The sequence below is a fragment of the Bidens hawaiensis genome, unplaced genomic scaffold (assembly GCF_021521415.1).
Source record: "Bidens hawaiensis isolate Kalapana, Puna unplaced genomic scaffold, B.hawaiensis_p1.1 tig00002507_1, whole genome shotgun sequence".
In the NCBI taxonomy this organism is placed as follows: domain Eukaryota; kingdom Viridiplantae; phylum Streptophyta; class Magnoliopsida; order Asterales; family Asteraceae; genus Bidens; species Bidens hawaiensis.
Genome location: NW_027491137.1, coordinates 22,875 through 39,844, shown reverse-complemented (window position 1 = coordinate 39,844; position 16,970 = coordinate 22,875). Strand labels below are relative to the sequence as shown.

The 16,970-nt window shown below is 38.0% G+C and overlaps 1 pseudogene; it reads right to left on the bottom strand.

Moving 5' to 3' along the window:
• Positions 1-1,128: 1,128 nt before the first annotated feature.
• Positions 1,129-1,229, bottom strand: LOC143619834 (small nucleolar RNA R71; annotated as a pseudogene).
• Between the last annotated feature and the right edge of the window lie 15,741 nt (positions 1,230-16,970).

Below are 16,970 nucleotides of genomic sequence, written 5' to 3'. Positions count from 1 at the left end.
CCTGAAATCAAGAAAACCTTTCGTCAGAACTTGATTCTACAGAGGGAAAACAAGATTATTGGGTCACCAAGCACACAAGGTCGAACAACTGACGCCTCAATCATGGCTTCGGAACAAACTGTACCGCCAATGCCACCACCCATAAATTCTGAAAACCCATCATCCACTGAACCCATTACTACCAGAATCTCTACAAATGTACCGACTTCAACCGTGTTTAGTTTTCAACCACCACCTAACCTTCCACCCTTGACCACTTTCATGCCTATGCAAGGACAATTATCAAACTCACCACAACAATCATTCTTCCAATCTCAACAAAATACAGTTTATCAACAACCATACACATTTACCCAAGACCCACCCGTAACTCATATTCCATCGGGTCAGAGATCTGGCCTGTATTTAATTGGTGGACAACGGTATGGTGATGACAATGAAGGGTATGAAGAGTTCAAAGAAGGATATTCAAGCGGGGTTGATGGGAATCAGTTGAGGATTCAAGGGCAGTTTGGGTATGGACCTGACTTTCAACCGCAACAACAAGTACAACAATGGGGTGGACCACATGTCAATCAAATACAACAATCACAACCATTGAAACAAGTTCCACAACAACCGCAATTTCAACAATCTCAATTTCAACAACCAAATCCCCAACCGCAAGTTCAACAAAATATGCAACAAAGGCCCGTTTACCGACAAATGGGCCAACCAAGAGTACCATTGGGGGTACCAAGAAGACATGCAAGGGAAATGGTTAGGGGAATTGAAGCTCATTTTCGACCGATCATCACCAATAACCCATCTCCGGTGGTTATTCCTCAAAACCACCAAGGAAGAACATTTGAGGTGAGAACCAATGCGCTCCATAGTTTACCAAAGTACAAGGGTCTTGCAACGGAGGAACCCTACTTCCATTTGGAGGCATATGACTCTATTTATAACACGATTGGGGGTTAAGGATTCTCACTGGATGAGGTGAAATTGGTTTTACTTCAATTTTCGTTGGAGGATAAGGCGAATAGATGGTTTTACACATTGCCATCTGCATCGATTTACACTTGGGCCAAAATGCAACAAAGGTTTTTGGAAGAGTTTTATAGGACCCAAAAGACTAATGATGCAAGACGAAGTTTGAGGTCTTTCTAACAACAATCGGGTGAAATGTTTCATGAAGCATTCGAGAGGTTCAACATGATGATCAAGAATTGTCCTCATCATGGTATAGCTCCTTGGGAGTTGTTGAATGTTTTTCATGAAGGGTTGAATGCGGAAGATGAACAGGATTTGATGTCAATCACAAATGGTACGTTCGGTACCAATTTTGAACGAGAAGATTGGGCATTCTTGGAACAAATGTCGGTCACATCGAAGAGAAATGCTCAAACTGCAAGAAGAGCAAGACCGGCAATTGGAAGACCGCAAGTTCATGCCGTGGAAGATGTGGGGGTACAAACCACTAATCAAAGAATTGATGCTTGTACAAATTGTAACGAGTTGGGTCATGGGGTTGATGTGTGTACGGTAAGGCAAGCACAAGTCAAAAAGGTAAATGCACTTCAAGGTCAAGGGGGTGGTAATCGGAATTTCAACATGAACTCAAACACTTACCACCCCGGGTTGAGAAATCATCCAAATTTCCGTTATGGAAATCAAGCAACTCAACTCAATCCGAATTTCCAAGGGACTTCTCAAACCACCTTTATCCCTCGTCAACAATACTTCAACCAAGGAAATCAAAGTCAATTTCAAGGAACGGGTGGTAATCAAGGTGGGTCTTCGGGCCAAAGTTCATCAAGTGGGAATGAAGTGATGGACATGCTAAAGATGATGCAGCAAGAGATGCAAAAGAGGAATCAGTTGGATGAAGCTCGTTTACAAAAGGATGAAATTCGTGACAAGGCCATCCAATCATTAACAACTCAAATGGGCCAACTTGCAACCGAGGTATCAAACTTGAAGAAGAACAAAGGTCAACTCCCAAGCGAAGTGTTTTAAGAAGTGGTAGGGAGTTTAAAATCAATACTGCACTGAAATTAGTTGAAGGTGTGGTAGAGGATGTGACGGGGGTAGAAAGTGAAGATGAACAATCTTCACCCATTCAACCCCCTAAACCATCCACGTTTTCAAATAAAGATTCGGGTCAAAATGAACTTTTAAATGATAAAAGCAAGGAAGTGGGAGTGGTTCCAATTCCCTTTCCTTCGGCTTTAAACGATCCGGGTAAGAAAAACGTGATTTTAAAACGGGGTCCTCAAAAGGAGGAGATGTGTGAGTTATTTAAACAGGTTAAAGTTAATCTTCCTTTACTTGAGTCAATAAAACAAGTACCCGCCTACGCAAAGTTTTTAAAAGAATTGTGTACTCAAAAAAGGCAACAAAAAGTTCCTAAATGAGTTGATTTAACTGAACGAGTGAGTGAAATTCTTAAGGGTGATCTCCCACCTAAGCTTCAAGATCTGGGAGTGCCCTTGATTAACATTCAAGTAGGTGACTTTCAAATGTCACGGGCGTTATCGGATCTTGGAGCGGGTGTGAGTATTTTACCGAGGGGTTTGTATGACCAATACAATTTTGGTCCACTTAAACGAGTTGAGACCACAGTTGTATTGGCTGATTTGTCTCCCAAACTTCCTCGGGGGATTGTGCGGGATGCTATTGTTAAAGTAGAGGAATTTTATTATCCTGTTGACTTTTTGGTTTTGGATTACTCGTCGGTTGACCCAACACAACAGCAAAACGTTATATTGGGTCGGCCATTTCTAAATACTGCTCATGCTATTATTGATTGCCGGTTTGGTACATTGACATGGCCTTTGGAAAGAGAAAAATGCGCTTGAATGTGTTTACTAATGTTTCTAATTCATTGGCTAGTGAAGAATGTTTTATGGCAGATATTATAGATGGGTGTGTACCACACGAGTATGAGGAAGGTATGTTGGATGTTTGTGTTTGTGATGATTCTGAACAGGTTCACATTTGTGCATTGGATTTGGAGGAAAGGAAACAAGATGTCTTGGCATTGCAAGAAGGAAGACCACCGTGGACTCATCAGGTTGAGAGTCTCCCAACAGAAATCAATTCGGACACTAAACCCTTATTGATTTGTCCTCCCAAGGTGGAATTGAAAGAATTGCCAAGTCATCTCAAGTATGCGTTTTTGGGAGAAGGTGAGACGTTGCCGGTTATCATTGCCTCTAACTTGAATGAGGCTCAAGAAGAAGGATTGTTGGAAGTGTTAAAGGCTCACAAGGCGGCGATTGGGTGGACTATAGCTGATTTGAAGGGTATTAGTCCATCTATAGTCATGCACAAAATCATCACCACGGATGAGGCAAAGCCTACTTGGGAAACTCAAAGGAGGTTGAATCTTAACTTGAGAGAGGTGGTGAAAAAGGAAGTCATCAAATGGTTGGATGCGGGAATTATCTATCCTATTTCAGACAGTGCATGGGTAAGTCCAACACAGGTAGTCCCAAAGAAAGTCGGCATCCAGGTAATTAAAGATGAAAGTGGTGAACAAATCGCCACCCGACCGGTAACCGGGTGGCGAGTGTGCATTGATTATAGGAAGTTAAATGCGGCTACCTCAAAAGACCATTTTCCATTACCTTTTATTGACCAAATTATTGAAAAATTGTCGGCTCAAAAATTTTATTGTTTTTTGGATGGGTATTCGGGATATAATCAAATTGCAATCCATCCCGATGACTAACACAAAACCACATTCACATGTCCATATGGTACTTTTGCTTTTAGGCGAATGCCATTTGGATTGTGTAATGCCCTGGCCACGTTCCAATGATGTATGATGAGTATTTTTTTCGGACATGGTTGGGGATTCACTTGAGGTATTTATGGATGACTTTTCCATTTTTGGGTCAACTTTTGAAAGATGTCTTGATGAATTGGAAAAAGTTTTAAAACGTTGTGTCGAGACTAATTTGGTTTTAAGTTGGGAGAAAAGTCATTTCATGGTACAAGAGGGTATAGTGTTGGGTCATGTAGTTTCGAGTCGGGGAATGGAGGTGGATAAAGCAAAAATTAAGGTTATTTCTTCATTGCCACCACCAAAAAATGTAAAAGGCGTAAGGTCATTTTTGGGGCATGCCGGGTTTTACCGGCGATTTATTAAAGGTTTTAGTGTGATTACTAAACCTTTATGCAATTTTTTGCTAAAAGATGTTGCATTTGATTGTTTGCACTAATGATTGTTTGCAAGCATTTGATGTTTTGAAGGAAAAGCTACCGATATTGCAGTCGTCGGATTGGACGAAGTCGTTTGAGATTATGTGTGATGCAAGTGACACCACAATTGGAGCAGTTTTGGGTCAAAGAATTGATAAGAAGCCGGTGGTGATTTACTATGCAAGCAAAATGTTATCCGAGGCACAGTTGAACTACACCACTACCGAAAAAGAATTACTTGCGGTGGTGTATGCCTTGGATAAGTTTCAGTCATACATATGGGGAAGTAAGGTGGTGGTTTATTCGGATCATAGTGCGGTTCGTTACCTCATGGAGAAGAAAGATGCAAAACCCCGTTTGATTCGTTGGGTTTTATTGTTACAAGAGTTCGATTTGGAGATCCGAGATAAGAAGGGGTGTGAAAATGTGGTGGCGGACCACTTATCGAGAATTCCTTTGGAAGGGGTTGATGATTCACATGAAATCAATGAAAGATTTCCGGATGAACAGTTGTTAGCCGTTTCCACTACACCGTGGTATGCTCATTTTGTTAATTATTGCGCCACAGGTGAGATGCCGAAACATTGGGCCAAGAAAAGGAGGCAACAATTTCTATCCCAAGTCAAGCAATATATTTGGGATGAGCCTGACTTTTTCAAAATTGGTGCCTACCAAATCATTAGGCGTTGCATTCCCGAGTCGGAAGTTCAAGAGATTTTGGCACATGCTTATTCATAGGCTTGTGGAGGTTATTTTAGTGGGCAAAAGAAGGGTTATCGAGTTCTTACAAGTGGATTTTACTGGCCCACTATTTTTAAAGATACAAGTGAATATGCCCGTCCTTGTGCTAATTGTCAAAAGATGGGCGGAATTTCAAAACGGGATGAGATGCCTTTGCAACCCATTTTGGTGGTTGACATTTTTGATGTATGGGGCATTGAATTTATGGGCCCGTTTCCAAATTCTTGCGGGTACTTATATATTTTGGTGGCGGTGGATTATGTTTCAAAGTGGGTCGAGGCTATAGCAACAAGGACTAATGATCACGCCGTGGTATGTAAGTTTGTTCAATCCAATATTTTAGCAAGATTTGGAATCCCAAGAGTGATTATAAGCGATGGTGGAACGCACTTCAAGAACTTCAATTTCGGAAAATTGTTGAAGCGGTATAATGTGAATCACCGAATTGCTACTCCGTATCACTCGCAAACAAATGGACAAGTTGAAGTGTCCAACCGACAAATTAAAGAAATATTGATGAAGACGGTACAGGTTAATAGGAATGATTGGTCGGTGAAATTGGATGATGCACTATAGGCGTATCGAACCGCTTATAAAACGCCCATAGGAACGACTCCTTACCGGTTAGTTTATGGAAAAAGATATCATTTGCCTATGGAGTTGGCTCACCGGGCATTGTGGGCTATTAAGAGTGTGAACATGGATTACAATGAAGCCAGTGGGTTGAGAAAGTTGAAGTTGGTGGAATTGGAAAAGAAAAGGGATGAAGCTTATGAGTGTGCATCGACATACAAAGATAAGTTGAAAAAGGTTCATGATGCCAAGTTGAGGAAGCAAGTTCTTGAAGAAGGGCAAAAGGTTTGGTTATATAATTCACGGCTTAAGCTTTTTCCCAGAAAGTTGAAAAGCAAATGGATGGGCCCGTATGTTATAACAAGAGTGGGTAAGTTTGGTGATGTGGAAATTGAAGACTTGCATAATCAAGCAAGACAAACTGTGAACGGACACCGACTTAAACCATACTTGGAGGGTAAGGATATTAATATGTGTGAAGTGGACAAGGTAGGCTACTTGTTGCGGTCGCCTAAGGAATCAACAAATTAAATGGTCCAGGTTTGTTGTATAATTTAGTTTAGATTTTGTTCAAATTTGGTCTTAAAAATTACCTTTCTCGTTACGAGGTTGTCCAAATCAAGTGTGGGGAATTTTCAGGAATCTCTTCACCGTGTTGAGGACAACTCGGGTTTTTCATGGGGGTAGGGTAATTTTTAGTTTTTGTTTTGGAAATAATTTTATTTAGTTTAATATAAAAAAAAATTGCATCAGGTGCCACCGTAGCCTACGGTGTCCACCGTAAGCTATGTAGACCTGAAAACTTTACGCCAGCCAACTTCTGTTTACGCTGGGTTTCTTACGCCAAGGACCTATCGTAAGCTACGGTAGCCACCGTAGCTTACGGTGGCTGTGAAAGGGGCGACGGGCAATTTAGCAGTTATAAAAAAAATGTTTAATATTATTAATAAAATCCGAAAATCATAAAAAAAATCTCCATCCACATATAATCGTTTTCCTTTTCTTTCTACACTCACCGTCATCTTCTCCATCCATCCTTCTCTACCAAACCCTAATTCCCAAATTCATAACTTCTTCAAATCTTAACCAAAATCAACGATTTTCGGGTCTAACTTGACTAGATTTTCGCAAGGAATCACATTCTTTGCTTGGTTTTCATCAATCTTAACTTTTTGGGGTTCGATTTTGGACGTTTTTGGTCTGAAAATTTTGAACATCAAGTGGGTTTTGCATGTGACTAGTGTTTAGGGTGATAGAGAGTTAATTCGACTTAAAGGTATGTTTCTCTTCACTCGATTGCTGCAAAATTCATTGATTAAGATTACATGTTTGTACATTGCTTACGCTTGCTTGTTGAATATGAGAATGTTGGGACTTATATTTTAGACCGACGCATAGAATTATTATTATTACGGGTGAAAAATAATTAATATTTTTGGTCTCAACCAAGGGTAGATGGCTTGAAGACCAAGACATGCTAGACTAGTATAAATAGATGTATTTGTTAATTTTTCTAGTATGAGTGTATTGTGTATTGTGTGAGATCTAGGGTTTTATCTCTTAGAGAGAGCCGCCGCCTCCAGGATGAGCTCTCCTGGAGGTGGCCGATCTTTACTGTATGTATGTGTGTATGTATGAGTGCTTTGTATGATAATCTTTTGACTAATGAAATCATACTACCACTTCTTTATTTGTGTTTCGATTACATATATTTGTTCATCCAGTCTATTGATCATTGTAATCAATTCAGGCTCTCTCCCAAACACCATTCATCCGTCCAAAACACCTTTCAAGAGTGAAAACGATTCGATCCTAGCTCAGATCCGAGCTCCACTGTTAATAACGACCATTATTCACGCTTCCGCACCGGGGCTCGGGTCTTGTCAGTAAGGATATGCTCGGGTAAAAACTTAACTTTTTCTGCACACATAATACTCGTTTCAGCTTCAAAATCATCAATTTCAGCACTAAAGTAAGCATTTTCAGCACCAAAATCAGCAACATCAGCACTAAAATTAGCATTTCAGCACTAAAATCAGCAGCATCAACATCTCGTTAACAGCACTTTATAATCAGCAAACAATCAGCTCGTTAACAGCAATGTTTTTAATCAACAATTTCAGCACATTTTAACAGCAATTTTCAGCACGTTAACAACACTTTTAACAGCAATTTTCAGCACGTTTTAACAGCAATTTTGGCCGGTTATCAGCAGCAATTGTTCGTTAAGTTAACAAACAGCCCATGCTGCAGCAGCTACAACCATAAATGTTCGTTAATAATAAATCTGGGCGCAGTAGCAGCTTGTACAATCTGCATTAAGAACTGTACCAGCCGGATATTTACTGAATTACCCCTGTAAACACCCTTGCTGCATCAGTTCGTGTGTAAAATCAGGAATACCAGCAACTTTTCATGAAATGCACATTGTATCAGCAACTGATTGGGACTTGTAGCTATGTATCAATTTGATTATGCAGCAACAACTCGAGATCAAACTGTATCAGCAACGAACTGAACCAGCAGGTGCAGCAGATTACAATAGCTGTACATAATGGTTCGGATAAAAAATAATCAGCAACACCATTAACTGTTCAGAGTTAACATTGTGCATCAGCAGCAAAATTATCAAACTGCCCATATGAATAATTTCTCGGGATCTGAAGCATAACTGTTCCCGAAATAATAATATTAGCAGCCGACAGTTCTTGATAATAGTGCAGCAGCAACAATTTGATCGCTTAAATTCATATCAGCAGCTGCATCGTCTGCAGAACATGTTGTACCAGCACATAAAATTACCAAACTGTCCTCAGCTTCCGTATATCAGCAATATTACATCTATTATCTGCATCTACTTGTGAACGACATTAAGACCAGCAAAAACGATTGGCTCGAACACTTAGTAGATAACATAACAACATCTGGTTTGAATCTGCAGGCTCGAACACGTCAACCAATTTCCTCAATTTAACCTAGACGAGTACAACTTCCTAGATCCAAAATTAATCCATACAACTTGAAATTAATCATTGAAATCAGTCCATATCATCTCTAACTCATCATTCAATCATAAACAATTCATCAATTTCATCGAATACTCAGATCTCGAACATCAAACATAAACGAAAAGGACCTGAAACGAACCGAAAAGTGTAGATCCGGATAGGTTGATGTAGTTTGAAATTGTGCTATGGTTGTGAATATGGTATGGAAAAGTATAGTTTGACAAAAGTTGAAAATGGAATATGTTCTATGTTTAAACGAAATGCTGTCAAAATTTTGTGAAAAATGGTTTATGACTTTCAGATATTCACAACCGTTGAAACAAGCAAGTGTGGGAATGTATATAGAGATGAATACTAACTTGGTTAATGTTTGTCATTGTTTAGATGGGACGTTCTGCTAAGGATAAAGGAAAAGGGATTGTGGGTTCATCTAGCAACTCTGCCGCCGAACAAGCAAAAAATCGGAGGTTAGAACAACAACAAGAACGGGAAGAAGAGGTGCAGTATGTTAAACCGGATTGGACTCATGGATCACTAACAGATCATGATTTGAGATGGCAACCAGAGTTGTTTCACGAGAAAATGAATACTTTAACAAAGAAGTACGACGCATTTCTTTGTGAGAAAGTGGTCCCGGAACATGAGTTTGGTCCGTTTGATGTTTTTGATCGATTCAAGGCATTGGGTTGGGAAGCAGCCCTCAAGTGTTATGATCGAAATGAGAAGTATGTTTTCATCGATGAAATTGAAGAATGGATGGCAACTTTGAGATGTCCTTCGTTTAATAAACCCTCGGGGATGAAGCTCATAGGAACTGTTAACAACATTGAGGTCACTATGTCATTTGAAACATTGAGGCCAATTACACGATTTGACAGTAAGCCTCAAAGCAACTACGCGTATCCAGATTTGAATGACTTATATTATCAACCAGACAAACATCAAACTTGGAGAATGATGTTGGAAGCATTGTTTTTACCCGGCACTTATGATGGGAAGTTATCGAGGAAGAATTTAAAGATTGAGCCATGATTTGATAGGACCAGCCATTACTATAGAGGGGAGGAGGGGTAGAGGACGACCGAAATTGACTTGGGATGAGAGGATTAGGCATGATTTGATAGACCTAAACCTCTCCAAGGACATGGTTGAGGATAGGAATTCGTGGAGAAGTAGAATTAAAGTTAAGGATTTTTAGAGAGAATTGAATACCTTAGGGCTTAGACTTAACTTATTTAGGTCACATACCATAATGGTATTTCCCTTACATATTTTATTATTATTATTATTAGCTTTTATATTGCGGTTAAACTGTGACCTTTTTATTAATATTATTATAATTAGTAGTAGTTTTTTATATAACTGTTAAACTTTGATTTCCTTTTTTTGCTTCATACACATGTTCTTAGAGCCGAGGGTCTCTCTGGAAGCCACCTCTTTATTCCTTTGGATAGAGGTACGGTGTGCCTACATCCCACCCTCCCCAGACCCTACCTATAGCTCTGCTGTCGGTGGGATTTTACTGGGTATGATTGATTGATTGATTGATTGAATTTAAAGATTGAGCCAAAAATGTTGCTCATTTGTTTACACAATGTCATGCCAAGAAGAGGGGATATGCAAGAAGTTTGGTATCCCGATGTCCCGATCCTATACTCCTTGATGCATGGAGGACCACTTGTTTCGTTCCGGTATCTAGTACTTAACAATATTTGGATAAGCCAGAATAATGTGAGTAGAAAGATTATCCCACATTGTCGGTTGATTACCGCGTTGTTGATGCGGTATGGTGTGATTGGAGATAATGATGTTGGATATGGGAAGAAACATAAGTCGTTCGATGTGACAAAGTTGGGGGTTGGTTGGGAATACCGAGCAAGTGACAGGTACCATATGTTGAAAAGTGAGGGACAGAGATGGAGGGCATTGAAGGTTGATGCTAGACCTTTGCAACCGGGAGAAGAAGATGAAGTTGAGAGTGATGATGAAGAGGAAGAGAGTGGAGAAGATGATTATGATGATGAGCCGGGTGAGCGAGTTGCGATGGAAGGTAAAAGGGTAGATGGTAGTTCAAGTGCACAAGGATGGGGAAGTTCCATACCATTTGACTATTTGAGGCAAACATTTGACTCAAATTGGGCGCAACATGGCAGCATGCGGGATGTAATAATCAACAATAGGCCATCACCCTTCTATAATTGGGCCGAGACAACCCAGACATTATTTGATCACCAAACATTCATGGGCACAAGCATGGAACGGGCCCAAAAGCAAATGTATGATTGTCAAGAAGTGTGGAACCGGACCCACGCTTATGCTGAAAAAAGAGAAATCAACCATCGGTATGAGGATGACCGTCTAAGACGAATGCATGAAGCATGGCATTCGGGGCAACCTGTGGTGGTGGACCCATCAATTATTGACTACATTACGTTGCCACCATACGACGGTACGGTGAATTATCCCATGCCGCCATTGCATCATTCAGAATGGGTGAACCCGCATCAAACTCAAGGTCCAGGACAAGCTCAAGGAGAAGGTCAAGCTGGTGGAGAGGATCAGGGGGCGTTTGGTTTTGGCGAATTCACGGATGTGATGACGTCCATCTTTGGACCACCGCAACCACGTTACTATTGAGCTGCGTCGGCAGCGAATCAGGTGTTTCCTTGTACATTTTTGTATCTTATTTTTATGTTTATGTTTAGGTTTTGGGAGGCTGGGTGGAGTAATGACAAGTTGGAATTCAAGGGTTGTGTTTGTCGGTGGTGTGTTAAATAAAAGAACCTGCATTGAGGACAATGTACCTCAAGTGTGGGAATGATGAGGGATAAAAATTTTAAAAATAAAAAATTTAAAAAAATAATAATAATAAAAAAAATGTGATAGGTTGAGATTGAGGTCCTTTATCATGGTCAGGTTCCTTTGTATGATTATAGCTTAGTTGTTGGGTACGAGTTTAGTTAAATTTCTAGCTAAAGGTGACATGTTTTGAGTTAGTTATCTCATGCAAGTGGAATAATTCGAGACTCGGGGTGCATATAGTAGTGAGATGGACAATGTGACCTTCCTTCTTAGAACTCGTGCAATGATTGCTTTCCGAGACCTTAGCTTGGTATGTGTGCAAAAAGGATAGAGGCAAATAGGATAAGCCTCGTCTGGGATGAGTGAGAGTGTGGGTCTTGGGGGTTGGGCCTCATACATTACAAATATGAGTGTGGGCAATGAGAGGGGCGGGGGTTTGGTCTTTAGATACCCAAATTTTGAACCTAGTGCTTATTGTTTATCAATTACCCTTGACATATTTATTTGTGAAAAGATCCGGCCTAGTTAATAGGTATGTTATGTAATTGTTGCATTAGTGAAGAAGTATGAAGAAATAGTAAGCTGTTATTTTATTCAAGTTATATAGTGAAAAAAAAATTCAAAAAAAAATATATCAATAAAAAAAAGAGAAAAAATCAGTATTATAGTTAGAAGTTGTAGCATTTTGATTAGTTGTATGTAATAACTTGGTCGGATCTGATTGCATGCGCTACTTTCAAAATTCCCATTCCACACCTACACACTTGGCCTCATTACAACCTGAGATAAGACCTCTTGATTAGCATAATTACTAAAGCAATTGTAGGTGGAGGTTTGACAGTTGCATGAGCTTATTATAGTAGGATTGCACATGTGTCAAAGTATTGATAATTGTGATTAAGGCACCGAATTGAGATGTAACTGTGTATAGTTTGTATGAAATACAAGGAATGGGGTATGATCTGGGACCTTGACCGAAAACCTTGTGAAGGAAAGTGTTATTAAGCTTAAAAGATTATATATGAATGGAATTGATTGAGTTGCTTGAGGGCAAGCAACGTTGAAGTGTGGGAATGTGTCAGGTTGATTGGAGAACCACCCTTAAGTGTAGTAATTCTCGTTAAAACGTGTGCGTTTATGTTTAATTTCACGGATTTGGATTACTACACTATGTTGTGTGTTTGTTGGTACAAGTGCTGAGAAAAGGTGATTCAAGTGAACTCTGATGGAGAGGAGCAAAGAACTTAAGAGTTGGTGATAGCAGTCAACAAGTCAACCAACTAAGAAGGTTTTGGAGCTGAGGCTACCGTAGCTTACGATAGCCACCATAAGCTAAGTAGGGTCCAGCATAGCATGCTAGCGTAAACAGAACAAAGCTAGCGTAATGAGTTTTGAAGCCACCATAAACTACGGTGGCCACCGTAGCTTACGGTGGGGCCTACACGCTGGTGGCGGTTACAACTCCAATTTTATGTTATAGTTGGCTTTTGAGATTCTTTTGATGGTATTGCGTTTGGAGACAATTATTGGGGTGATTTTGGGGCTTGAGAACAAGTTTTTGAGGCTTTTGAATTGAAGATTAACATCTCGATCTTGGATTGCTTTGGATTAAAACTTGGTATGATGATTGCAATGATGTGTGGCTAAAACTTTCAGTATTTCTCTTGGTTGTAAGGTTGTTACAATTCTCTTTATGTTTATCGTTCTTGCACTTGGATTGATTATTGAATCGTTTAGATTAATATAATCACGTTGTTTGTTTAATTGTTTGTAATTTGTCCATATCATTTAACCTAATTTCGTTCTATATGTTCTTGGTGTTGTTGACAATCGAGATTTAGTAGAAGAAATTTGGGTTAAGATTATATTGATTGATTAATCAAGTAACGACCTCGTGTTCTAGGAATCCGTGTACTTAGTTCTTGATTAATCACAAACAATTACACTTACACGAAATCAAGATATTATGATTTATCCATTGAACTTAAACAAAAGAGTTGCGTAAAAACTGAACTCCAAAAGGAATGCTCATTTAATCAATTGTTTACAACATTCGTTTAGTTTATTTAGTTTATAAAATCAAATTGAACCAACCTGAATCTTACTTTTTTGTCATTTACATTTGTATTAGTTTAATTGTAAGCTACTCAGTAACACATATTCCACAAACTCTTCGTGTTCGACACCCATTTACCACTATCTAATTAGTTGTATTTGGTTTATTTTTGTGCGAGTCTTCGACCTCGTGTCATCTTTACCAGAGGATGTCGTACCACAAGTGAATGTCTATATTAAACCTGTTAAAGGAATGTCATTTGAGTCTATTGATCTTGCATATGATTTTTATTGTGAATATGCAAAGAAAGCTGGTTTTTGTGTTCATAAGGGAGGTTAATACATGAATGATGGTATATTAAATTCTAAGTATTTCACATGTTCAAAAGAAGGTCATAAACCTCCAAAGAGTTATGATTCAATGGATGATAAAGATAGTTCAAAAAGACCATATTATAAAAGGAGGAAGAGACTAACAATTCAGTGTGGTTGTAAAGCTCAAAATTTTTTTTTGAAATCTGTGGATGGTATTAAGTTTGAAATAAATGAGTTTGTGGAAGAACATAATCATTCAATGGTAGAAGAAGAAGATATGCATTTTGTTCGATCTAATAGGAAGTTAACTCATGTGCAAGAAGATATCTTATATGAGCTGTCAACATTAAATTTGGGCCCAGTTAAGGCATTTAATATTCTCAAGACAAAGTATGGAGGTTTTGAAGAAGTTGGGGCTTCAAAAGATGATTGTAAGAATTTTAAACAGAGGTTAAATTGTTTTATTGGCGAGTTTGATGCTGAAATGGTTATCCAAAGATTAAGTGGAAAGAAAAGATGCAATGACGATTTTTCTTTTGAATACACTATTAATGATAATGGGAGTTGACTCGTTTGTTTTGGGCTGATGAGATTTCAAAGAAAAATTATTTGGCATTTGGAGATATCATCGCATTTGATGCTACTTTCAAGACCAATAAGTGCGTGATTTTAATTTTGTTTTTACTCTTCAAATTTTTATAGTTGTTTTATATATTATTTTACTTTTTATGCTATTTTATATAGGTACAAGATGGTTTTTGTGCCTTTTACTGCTATTGATAACCACTGCCGGAATATAACAGTTGGTGCTGGGTTGTTATCATCAGAATCTATTGAATCATATACATGGCATTTGAAAGTTTTTCTTGATTCATTTGGTGTCGCTCCAAAGGTTGTTGTTACCGATTAAGATCCGGCTATGAAGCAAGCAATTGCATCAGTCTTCTCAAACACATGACATAGGTTGTGTATGTGGCATATTATGAATAAACTTGTTGACAAGGTAATGATAGAACCTGTTAACGGCGAAAGAACGTATTAACGATGATAGACCATATTAGCATATGTTGTTTTATTAACACTAATTTTTTTTGTTTTACTGTAGGTTGGTGTTGCCCTTTGCAACAAAGAAGACTTTAAACGGAAAATTTGTGACATTGTGTGGGCTGATTCAATTTCTCAATTCGAATTTGAGACAAAATGGCAGCTTATAATGAAGGAATTTGATCTTGAGTCTAATAAATGGTTGACTGACATTTTTGATATGAGATATGATCGGATACCAGCTTATTATAGGGATGAACCGTTATCTGGTCTCATGCGTACTACATCAAGATCAGAGAGTGAAAATCATTTTTTTTTGTCAAGTTTCTAACTCACAATTATCACTTGTTGAGTTTTTTAGTCATTTTGATCATTGTATGGAGATTTAAAGGCATAACAGTAGGAAAAATGATCATGATACAAGGTATACACATCCTGAATTGGTAAGCGAAAGTCCTATTGAGCAAGAAGCAGAACTGATGTATACAAGGGCAATTTTTAATAATTTTCAAGACGAAATGTATCACATTCGAATAGGTGTTGCGTCTCTTAAGTCAACTGAAGAAGGAGATTATTTGAAGTTTTCCATCTTCGACTTTAATGCATATGTACCAGGATGTTTGGAGGTAAGATTTAATTAATTTATACAGAATTTATTATTTTTATTGTTTTAAAGTTTGTCTGATAAAAGACCGTATTAGCAAAGCGTAGTAACATAAGGGTATGATTGTCTTTAAACGTTTTCATAAGAAATTATAAAAAAAAAATTTAGCTAAACGTATTAGAGGCAAAATCAAAAATCCGAAGTGTTGATGAATCAAAAACGTCTTAGCAAAACGTATTATACATGTCTAAGTTTTGGTTTTGGTTTTGGTTTTGATTTTTTTAATGATAAGGTGTTTATTAAGAAGGATGGTGAAGTAGGGTTTGCTTAGAACATATGAACAGAACGTGTTAATAGAACGTATTAAACGTGTAACGACTGGAAGTGCTAAATGTTAATAGGTACATTTAGAACGTATTAAAAGAACATATTAACTTTAAACAGGTGTTATCTTTTTTTTTATTTATTTATATATGTTATTCGGGTCTTTACCAGAGGCAAAATCAAAAACGTATTATACACATCTAAGTTTTGTTTTTGATTTTTTTAATGATAAGGTGTTTATTAAGAAGGATGGTGAAGATGGAGTAGATTCGATTGTATCATGCAGTTGTAAAAGATTTGAACAATACAGGGTTATTGTGTCATCACATTCTTTACGTTTTAAATTTGTTTCTAGTAAAACGATTTCCTAAAAAGTACATTTTGGATCGTTGGAAGAGATGCAGGTGTAAATATTAGAACGGTTCCAATTTCTAATTTGGGTAGTAAGAATAATTTGAAAATTAAGGAGATTTCAAGGGAAATAATATTGGCGGGTGAGTATTTTATAAACAGCTATGTCATAGACATTTATGAACTTACAAAAGTTAGGGATCAGATGATTATTATGATCCAAAAAGCAGATGAGACACGATACCAAAGGACTTCTTTGTCAAAAAGGGACAGATTTGCAGCAGTTTTAGGATATGATCAACCGTCAGAGGTGACCGTCCGTGTGCCGAGTGGAATAAGAAACAAGGGTCGTGGGTCACATAAAAGGATTAAATCAGAAAGAGATAGCCATAGGTCGATCTGGGAAGAAACATAGAGAATGCAAGGTGTGTAATTTGCCTGGTCATAACAGCAGAACATGTACAGGACTTTTAAAAAAAATACTTTGTATCTGCTTTCACCTTAATTTATGAGGGTTGGACTGATTAGCATTTTTATCCTACCAAGTTTTGAACTGATTAGCAATTTTCTAAATCATATTTCTGTTAGTTTGTTTAAAACGTTTTAAGTTTATATAGAACGTATTATTAGAATATTTCTATTATGGTTGTAGAGATAACAACATTTTTCAAAATACCTTATATTAGATCCATAAACACCTTACAAGATCCCCCACCTTACAAAACAAACACCTTACCAAACAAACAGTTAACAAAAACAACACTACAAAATACATTATCAAACAAACCAACAAACAAACCATCCCCTACTTGTTGTCGAGGATATCTTTTGCTCCCTCAAACTTTGATTTCTTGTTGACCGAAACCATGTGAGCTGTTTTTTCTAGGACGAATTGAAGTCGTCCATAGCATGAGGCTTGGTGCTAAAAGTAGGCCATGGCTTCGTTCTTGAAGGAGCTATCG